Here is a 10,804-nt window from a genome sequence, read left to right as displayed (position 1 = left end):
CTTATTAAATGAGCAAGCATTCTTCACAGTTACATAGATGAATTCTACTAGTTTTGCATAACCCACATTACCATCATACAGAAAAATGGTAACATGGGGATAGTAGAATCAGGGGACTCCCACACAGAGCCCCTGACATGGGGGAAAGAGGAGCCACCTGGAGCTACTGGCATGGAGGTGGAAGCTGGGGGGAAGGGACATAGAGCTCCCAGCATGTGGCAGAGGAGGAAATGGGGGATACACAGAGTCCCAAGCATGAGAGATGGAATGAAGGAAGTTGGGGCCCTGACCCACCGTATACTGTGTTTCATAAGGACAAGGTCCAGCTCTGCCCCTACCCCACATTCCTCCTGAAGGTGGTCTCCACCTACCACATGGGTCAGGACACTTTTCTACCAGTCCTTTGCCCCAAACCTCACATGACTAATGAGGAACGCTTCCTCCACTTACTTGATGTGAGGCGGGCTCTGGCTTTCTACCTCGAGCAAACCAAACCTTTTAGAAAGTCCTCGCAGCTGTTTGTCACTTCAGCTGAGCATGCAAGAGGCCAGCTGATTTCCACTCAGCGGCTGTCCAACTGGATCACTTCGTGCATCTGCTCTTGTTATGAGCTTGCAGGTGTTTCCCCACTGCTTATTGTTAGGGCACACTCGACACGGCAGCAGGCCTTGTTGGCTGCCTTTGTGGCCCGCATCCCTGTTCAGGACATTTGTAGGGCCGCCATGTGGTCTTTGGTTCACACGTTCACCTTGCACTATGCGATAGTCTCCCAAACCAGGGATGACACCAGATTCGGCAGCGGTACTCCGTCCTGAGAACTTGTGAACTCCTACCCCCTCCAGCAGATACAGCTTGGACTCACCTACTGTGGAATACACATGAGCAATCACTCAAAGAAGAAAAGACAGTTACCTTTTCCATAACTGGTGTTCTTCGAGATGTGTCGCTCATGTCTATTCCACATCCTGCCCTCCTTCCCTGCTGCCGGAGTTGTCTGGCAAAAAGGAACTGAGGGTGGGGGGGAGCACGCAGCTCCCCTTATACTGCACCAGGCAGGTGCCACTCCAGGGGTCGCGGGGGCACTCTCTCCTACGGGTACTGCTAGGGGAAAAACTTCTGGCACCAGTGTACGTGGTAAGCATGCACACCTACTGTCGAATAGACATGAGCAACATCTCGAAGAATACCAGTTATGGAAAAGATAACTATCTTTTTTATCCCCCTTTGCTTCATGACCTCTTAGCAAGTCCAAATCATGTCAGCGTGGCAGAACAGTATCAAAGATGGATAAGCATCGTGGTAACATCTGCCTCAAAGTCTACCACATTGTGTAGAAATGCCAGTTATGCTTGCAAATGTAAAACCTAGCATCTAAGAAATAGGATGCAATTCTAAGCCCTTCTTCAGTTATCCTAAGAAACTCTTGTAAGCTTATCATTAATCAGGTTTTAAATGATAAATCTATAATGCAAAAGCCTGAGTCAACAAAAACCACCCAGGCCTGGATCCACGAAGGGACTTTGGAGTTCTAAAGCCTGACTTTCAGGCACCTAGCCACCCAAGGAATTCATAAATCCTGAGTTAGGTGCCTAGGCTCCTTATACAATGCCTGGGGGGAGAGAGGCATATGAGAACCGGATCCACATAAGCCAGCAAGCTAGGTGGGTACCCACCTCACCTAACCAGGACCATTTGCCAAAAAAAGGTGTGTCCTAAACCCTGCCCCTCTCAGGGCTTGTAATCCACAGTTTGGAACTCTCCTGGAGGAGAGGCATCTTAGGCACCTAAGCCAGCCATTTCTTGCAAGAACAGCAGCAGTGCACACCTAACTCACAAAACTGGCCTGAGGGTGGAAGATAAGCCCTAGCTGCTAGGCTTTGGGAGATTCTGATGTGGGTCTCTCACAAGCTCTCCTGTTGAAGCTGTGCATAAATTATTAAATTTGTACTGGACCACAGAGCGTGATCTGTTAGTCTAGTGGCTAGGGCACACACCTGAGAGCCGTACAACTCCTGTTCAAATCCCTTGTCAGATGGAGGAATTGAATTGGGCTTGCCCACATCCCAGCTGAATAACCTTTATCACAGTGATAGTTGGGAAACTTTTTCCTTCCCCTTCAGGATGTTTTATGTGTAGTTAGGTTAGCTCTGAATGCACCTACTAAAGTGGCCTGCCCAGCTTCACCTGCTTTGAGGATCATGCGTAGGGGCAGAGCTTAGGGGTGCGATAAGCATCCATCCACCAGCCTGGGACAGCAGTGGGCATGCCCAGAGGCAGAATCTTAGGCACCTAGGCAACTTGTACAGTGGAAATTTAGGCACCTACAGGATTAGGTGGCCACTGAATGAGGATTTTGTGGATTGCAATAACACCTAAATCTGGGCTTTAGGGCCCAGATTTTTAAAGATATTTAGGTGTTGATGCACTCTGTTGCACCACCTAACTGGTTTAGGAGCCTCAATCTCATTTTCAAAAGGAATGTAGAGACCGTCTAATCCCACCAATTGTCCTATCCTAAGTCCCTAAATCCCTTTTGAAAACAACATTGAGGCTCCACACCAGTTAGGGGTTATGATGCTGAGTGCAGCAACACCTAAATATCTTTTAAAATCTGTGTCTTAGTGCTTGAGTCCCTTTGTGGAAATGCGCCTCAGTGCTGGGAATCAATGCCATCATTGCCCACCTTGGCACAGACCTTAGTTCTGGGACTCTCCAGAGTGTCTAGCACTATCAAAGCCAAAGCTTCTGCCAAATGTCTGCTCCCCAGAGTATCCAGGACCTTGGTACAAGAGACCCTAGATATGGGGTGCAGAGAAAAACCCAAAAGTTTCCCAACACACTTATCAAAGCATCTGCCTTCATGTAACTGTAGAGAGGCCTCCAGATTTTCCTATGCTGTTTCTGTGTACTCAAATCAGAGAGGAAAAGGTGAATCTGCTGCTCTGAAAGGCTGCCATAAAGCCCACAGTTCCAGATTTCAGGCATTTCCCTCATCTTGTGTGCTGCGGCATCAAGAAAAATGCCCAGTATCGTGAGACTCATGATAAAATCACAAGAGTTGGCAACAGTGAAGTGCAGAAGCTTCTGGTATTAATATAATCTATATAATTTTCCATGTTTGTTTCTATTTAGTTTAGGGAAATACTTGTAGTTCAGTACTACAGCATGGTATCTCCTGATATATTAGACTTTTAATGGTGACCACTGTATAGGTAAATGCAACTTCCCTTACTCCAAAATCAACCATATCTAAAGCAAGAGCTACAGTTTTCCTTTGTACTTGTTCATTAGGTCAGAAGTTCTATCACTTAGTGGCTCTCACAAGCAAAACTTTTCCAGAGGTCGTATTCTGTACCACTCTTGCTGGGAGATAATTGCCATTGAAGTAAGTCTGCAGGGATGTTGAGAAGGTTTTCATCATTGAGTAACAAAGGGGAAATGGTCCCTCAGAGAAAAAGGGAGGTCAATGTTTCAAGTTCTTCTAGCATCCCCAAGTTATATCAAGGGAAAATCTGTACAGATTCCATTGGAATTTCACTACACTATTGTAAATGAATAGAAAAGCACTAGAAGCCTCAGAAATGCTTAAAGAATCAGAAAGTGTCTTACTTTTTTACCCAATGCACCAGAGGTCACCGGGGGGGGGGGGGGGGGAACACAGTTGCAAAGCAAATTGATCACATTGGCAATCAGCTGTAGGACGTGATAATTCTCAGAACATATATCAAACAGTAAGTGGGGACCCATCTTACATGCATCCATTTGGAATGCCACATGCTATTTCTAATTTCTCCCCCCCTCCCCTTTTGCTGTACGAGTACAAGGGACATAGCCTAGAAATAGATACTTCCTAACTTGCACATCTTTACTCTCATGTTCTTGTTTGCAAGAAATTCTAAGCCAAGATGGTAGAACACAACTATTATCCTGAAAGCCATAGAATTACTGTGATTTTACCACTACAGCAGACTCTGTCTTATTGGTAGACAAAAGGTTAGCTCTGCCACTGTTTATTCCTCACAGACATGCTTTTTTTAGAGGAATATTTAGATAATAGCTTTAGTGGGAAAGGACTACTCTTAATGGGTGATGAATTTTCTGTTAGCAGCTAGAAAAAAAGTTCAAAATAAGATTGACTGTTCTGTTTTGCAGAAGTGTTCTGACATTTGGGTAAAGTTCATTATCTCAGTGTTCAGTTATCATGTCAGTATTGGACTTAGAAAATTAGTTTTTGAGAGGGTCTTGATTTCTATATGTTTGTGTGACAAGACCAAACAAGTTCTACGAGCAGAAAGTGCCTGCATTACTGTTTAGCAGTCTGAGTTTGAGTAAGTCTTGGGTTGGCAGAGACTTTGAGCACTTTATGTTGCATTCCACAGTTTCTCTGGTTTAGGTGTATTGTTGTCAGGTCTTGACAGAAGTCATTTCTAGCCCTCTGCTGGAAAGAGGGTTGCTGCAACACAAGGCCCAGGGATTGTGTTAGGAAGGTAAACAGAGTTGAGAGAGAAGGTTATTTAAAAGGCCCTCCATGACCCCCAAAATGTAGATGTGCCAAGTGTCTTTGTTACCATAAGTAGTGGACGAGAACCTGGATATGAGTTGACAGTGTGCCCTTGTTGCCAAGAAGGCTAATAGCATTTTGGGCTGTATAAGTAGGGGCATTGCCAGCAGATCCAGGGTTGTGATCATTCCCCTCTATTTGACATTGATGAGGCCTCATCTGGAGTACTGTGTCCAGTTTGGGGCCCCACACTACAAGAAGGATGTGGAAAAATTGGAAAGAGTCCAGCGGAGGGCAACAAAAATGATTAGGGGGCTGGAGCACCTGACTTATGAGGAGAGGCTGAGGGAACTGGGATTGTTTAGTCTGCAGAAGAGAAGAATGAGAGGGGATTTGGTTGCTGCTTTCAACTACCTGAAAGGGGGTTCCAAAGAGGATGGATCTCGACTTTTCTCAGAGGTACCAGATGCCAGAACAAGGAGTAATGGTCTCAAGTTGAAGTGGAGGAGGTTTAGGTTGGATATTAGGAAAAACTTTTTCACTAGGAGAGTGGTGAAGCACTGGAATGGGTTCCCTAGGGAGGTGGTGGAATCTCCTTCCTTAGAAGTTTTTAAGGTCAGGCTTGTCAAAGCCCTGGCTGGGATGATTTAGTTGGGGATTGGTCCTGCTTTGAGCAAGGGGTTGGACGAGATGACCTCCTGAGGTCCCTTCCAACCCTGATATTCTACGATTCTGTGATTCTAATTGGAAAAGTATAGAACAAAACACCTGCTGGATAGAGGCAATGAAGAAATGTGTGGGTGCTAGGTTTGAAAACTCCCACAAATTAGTTAAAAAATGCTAGTTATTTGGTTTACAGGAGATTTGAAAAACCAGAGAAAACAGGGCTCATCTGTAGGCCACAATGTTGTGGGATAAGGCTCCACTCCAGGGCTTGGATTCATATTGAATGCTGTCCATGCAGGAGGTGATGAATGGTAGTATTAGAAATTCTGTCCATCAGATGAGGCACTAAACTGAGATCATCCCTTGGTATCTTTCTTGGTGGAAGTCAAATAGCCCCTTTTAGAAAACTGAAGATAACTTTACCAGGAGATTGAGAGTTTTCCTCACCTAACAAAACAGGCTCTAGTGTCTGTGTGTGAACTAATTATAGCTGTTTATAGTGGCCACCTCATTTGCCAAATGAAGTCACTGAATTACCAGTGTCTAATTCAGGAGTCTCAAACACGTGGCCCGCAAGGTTATTTTCTGCGGCCCGCGAGCTTGTCGCGCCCCCCCCCCTTCCCCCAGCATTTACCTAGAGCGGCTCCATCCCAATGCACACTGGGGGCAGGGCAGGCTCCTGGGAACCTGCAGGAGGAGAGGCACAGGGGTGTGTGTGTTGATGCTGCTTCAGGCACCGCCCCCAGCAGCTCCCATTGGCCATGGTTCCCCATTCCTGGCCAATGGGAGACGCTGGGGGCAGTGCCTGAAGCAACAGCAACACCACCACCCCCGTGCCTCTGTTCCCCCATGTTCCAGATGCTTCCTGGAGCGGCGCGGGACAGGGCAGGCAGGCAGGGAGCCTGCCCTGCTCCTGGTGTGCACCGGGCCAGAGCACGCCCCCAAAACCCCTCTTGCAGTTGAACCTCTGCCCCGACCCCCTTCCACACCCCTCCTGTACCCCAACCCACTGCCCTGAGCCCTGCTGCACCCCAACCCCCTGCCATACCCTGCACCCAACCCCGTGCCCTGACCCCCTGCCACACCCCTCATCCGCCCTGCACCCCACCCCACAACTCCCTGCCCTGAGCCCCTGCCACACCCCACACCCCTCCTACACTCCCTGGGGGCAGGGAGGGGGCGGAGTTGGGGTGGGGATTTCAGGGAAGGGGTTGAATGGGGGTAGGGAAGGGGTGGGAAGAGGCGGGGTAGGGGTGGGTCTTCATTGAAGGGGTGGAGTGGGGGCAGGGCTGAGGGCGGCGGGGGGGAGGTGTCAGTAATGCGGCCCTCAGGCCAATGTACTAGTCCTCATGTGGCCCTCATGGTCATTTGAGTTTGAGACCCCTGGTATAATTCATTACTACATGAAATGCCTTGAATATCATGACTCTGAAAAGTGCTATTCAAAAAGAAGTCTTGACTCATTTTTGCAAAACCATAATACATGTTGTCCTTCCTACATAGATATTACACCAATCAGGACCAAATCACCAGTAAAATTATTCTATCTTTTGATAAATATTTTTTTGGAAATTGATGTTAGGTATTTACTAGGTAGTTTGTGTTAGATCACTGTGTTGGATACTGCGCTAGGGTGGTGACATGATTGCTTAATAAGCCATATCACTTACAAAATGCTTTACACTTTCAAAGAGCTGTGCAAGCATTAATTAAACATTTCCCTCCATTCATTTGTGCAAGTGAGAGAGAAAGGGCTTGACTTGATAATCAAAACTGGTATAATGGCAAGAAATTTTCAAGCAAGACGTAATTTATTATCTCCTTTATCCACTAGGGGGCCCTATTGTTATGACTAAAACGTGGTATCTGAATTTACAACATCAACATCAAATATCTGGCTGAAGTTTTATAATCAATCTTTTAACCCTAACCAAGTCTGCACACATCTGAAATCCTAATGTACCTCCTCCACCCATGGAATAGTTATTTGCCAACTAAGATCTGACTTCTATACAGCACAAATAAAATCTAAACATTATAAATGCACCGATTTCTATGTTGAATCATCTTGGCAGCATTATTGTGAAATAGAAATAAAAAGAAAAGAAAAACAGAGATTCATTGTTTGTGATTTATAATAATTCTTTAGAAAATATGGACTGATTCATAGCTGTGGCGGAAGAAAAAAGAGAAACAACTATCCCTTCTTCTTTGTCTTGAAAACCAAATAGCTTACCCCTGTCCTAATAATTTTCTGTCTCAAATAAGCAAATTCCTCCTCCTGAGACCAGTCCATTCAAGATGCTGCTGCCAAAATCATCTTTATGGCCTATATCACCTGCTTGTTTAAGTCATTCCATTGTCTTGCCATTGTGCTGCGCCTCTAATTTAAATGTCTTTTTCTTGCTTTTAAGGCCCTATAACACTCAGTTGCTTGCACATCTCTCTAACCTAGTCTCCTTTCACATATTCCCATGCCCTGACTGCTCTGCCAGTTATGCCAATCTCAATATACCTTTCATCTCCTTCTCTCATAAATATATATGCCTTCTTCCATATTGTTCCTCATGTGTGGAATACCACCCCCACCCCCAACTTCTGTGCCATGGTACATCCCTCGTTCATTCAAATCCATCCTAAAAAATATTTCCACTATGAAAAGTTAGGTGGAGGTAAAGTTAGCCAAAAAGCACCGCAAAAAACATCAGATGTTTACATGCCTCTGCTTGATTAATATCTGTTATCCTATTATTGTCACACTGCTCTTCCCTCTCCCATTCTTTCTTTCTGCCTTTTTGTCTGTTTATACTGCCCACTTGTGTTGTGTTGTATTTAGATTCCATGCTTTGCAGAGTCTTTACAGGCTGTTTCTTTGCTTATTTTGGTGACATGCTTAATTCCCTTTTCAGCATTCAGAGATTATGAGTTAAATCTTATTTGCTCATAGTGGATCCTTTTTACTGTTGTTCCCATTGCTATTAATAAATATGTAAGCCCTGAGAACATTTTGCCTTTCCTCAGAAAGAATATTGGTTTGATCAATTCCTCTTATTTCACACATTTCAGTATGTAAAAATAATGTACTTGGAGTGTTTAAAATTTGCAGTGGATAACCTGTGCAGAGTAAAAGTTAAGAGTAATCTTTCAATTATCTTTTCAAATTTTAAATAATGTTTAAATCATTTATGTCAATAGAGTTTTCTCACAAAATATGTAATATTAATTATTGTATTATCTGACCATGTAATATGAATGCTGTGGTGAACCAAATATTAGCTCCTTTTAGCTAGATCACTTCCAAGGTAATTGTGTATTTAGAGATTAGAGGTACAAATTCCCAATGTGCCTAAATTACTTAGGGGCCTATGCTCAATTTTCAAAAGTGACCCATGGGACTTAGGCTTCTAAGTCACTTAGGGTTTTTTGAAAATTTTATCCCAACATCTAGTGCTGGGAATGTGGATATGTTTCATATGGCAGTCTTCCAAGCACTTTTTGAAATGCATTTATTATTTACATGTATTTAAGCAGGTGAAAAAATTGAATTTAAGTCATTTTTACAAGGCCATGATTTGGCCAAGAGGTAACCTTGCTATCTACTTCCACTATGACAAAATTAAACAGCAATCAAGAATGAATTTGTGGCAGGGCTCAATTCTATGTTTCAAGTGTGCCCAAAACTCCCCTTAATCTCAGCTGTGGGTGTGGAAGGAATACAGGATTGTTCTTATAATTTGGTGAAATGAAATGATGAAATACAGTAATAAATTCTTGATTAAATAATGGAAGGGAACCTGGCAGAGAACTGGAGGAGGTGGTTTGAACACTTCACATTTCTCTGGAAGCAAGTGGTACAGCACAGACATCTGAGAGGGTGAAATTCTACACACTGCTTCATGTAGCAGGCCCAGAAGCACTGAAGATCTACAATACGTTCCAGTGGGAGCTCCACGAGAACTATACACTGCTAGACAAAATCATTCCAGAATGTCAAGAACACTGTAATCCATGCACGAATGTCACTAGGAAAAGGTCCATTTTCTTTACAAGAAATCAGCTGCATGGTGAGATCACTGACCATTATGTTACAGACCTAATAAAATCAAGTCATGTGAGCAGCTAAGAGATGGATTAATTAGAAGCTGGATTATTTGTGGGATCCCTTTATACTCCACCTTCCACATCAAATTTAGATCTTTGGGCAAGATTCTCCCCACAGCTCCTGCCCTTTTACACGGTGTAAGAGGTCAGAGCAGCACAGAGGGGCTCTAAAAGCTGAAGTTCTGGCTGTGGGAGAATCTCCCTGGCTCACCAGCCATAAGGCTGATTTCTGAGGACCCCGTTGTAGCTCAAATATAGAGGCGGTATTGGGGGCAGAAATCCCCCCGTGCTGTCTCAGTTATGCTGGGGCTGTAGTGCAGCTAGGGTTGCCACCTAGTTGGTGTTTGCACTGCCAGTGAAAAGATTTAATGTGCTGTGGTTTTTTTTTCCACTTGGGACCAAAGTTCCCTGTAAGATGCGCACTTGCGAGGCTGCCCACCCATCTTGTAACTACCGCACATGTCACATGGCTGGGAGTGCGGCCAGCACCCGCATCCTGTTCTGGAGGCTGGGCCCTCAACCTGTTGAAACTGTGGCTGCTGTCAGTGCCGGGGGACTGGGAAGTAGGATGGATCTAAGGATTATCAGCAAAGAGGCTAAGGAGAGGGGTAGAGTTGGCTGGGCCTCCTGGAAGGGGACAGTAGGTCCTTGAGGTCTGAGGTGGGGTTAGGGATGCATTTCTTCTGCATCTCAGAGGGGGTAACCCCAAGAGCAATCAGTGCTTAATTTGTAATGAAAGAGGTGCTGGGGCTCAAGCTTCTTTCTTTTTTTTTTTTTTTTTTTTTTTTTTAAAATTTATTAACTGATGCGGCAACCCCAGAGAGTCTGGGGCTATCAGGGCAGGCTCCAAGCACCAGCGAAGCAGGTGCCCGGGACGGCCAATAGAAAGGAGTGGCACTCTGTCCCTTATTGGGGCAGCACATCTGGGTCTTCGGTGGCACTTCGGTGGCAGCTCAATTGGGTTTTTCTTTTTTTTTTTTTTCTTCTTCATCGCTTGGGGCGGCAGAAAAGCTGGAGCTGGCCTTGGAGGCTATGAACTGCCAAGCATGGTGGTGCTGGGGCTCCTGGCAAGCCCCTGGTACAAATGAAGCACTAAACACAACCCAGGACCAGAAAGGTGCAAAGGTTGATTAAAACTGCCTTTGCCCCTCCTTAGAGGCACAACACCAAATCTCACTGCTTGTATTCAAAATTCTGCATAATCTATGTCTATGTTTCTTCTCTTGTCTCCTTTTGCCCCATGCCTGCCTTTGCATGCACCCATCCACCACATTTAGTATGGAGGTTTTTTTGGTTTTTATTTTAGTAAGCTCAAAGCACTCATAGAAATGCTACACGCCATATGAATGTTCTGTAGGTGCCTATGAACTGAGGCAAAGACTCCATATGATGAGGCAAATGCAGCCTTAACTTTTGCATTTTGATCCTTTTTGGCATTTTGATTCCTTAACCATGCCACCTACATGTTCCCTGAACAGATTTTTTTTTTTTGGCATGGAATAAATAAGAATTTTCATTTTGAAGTAATTTAGTGTT

The sequence above is a fragment of the Mauremys reevesii genome, linkage group 6, assembly GCF_016161935.1.
Source record: "Mauremys reevesii isolate NIE-2019 linkage group 6, ASM1616193v1, whole genome shotgun sequence".
In the NCBI taxonomy this organism is placed as follows: Eukaryota; Metazoa; Chordata; order Testudines; family Geoemydidae; genus Mauremys; species Mauremys reevesii.
This window is presented reverse-complemented; position numbering follows the sequence as displayed.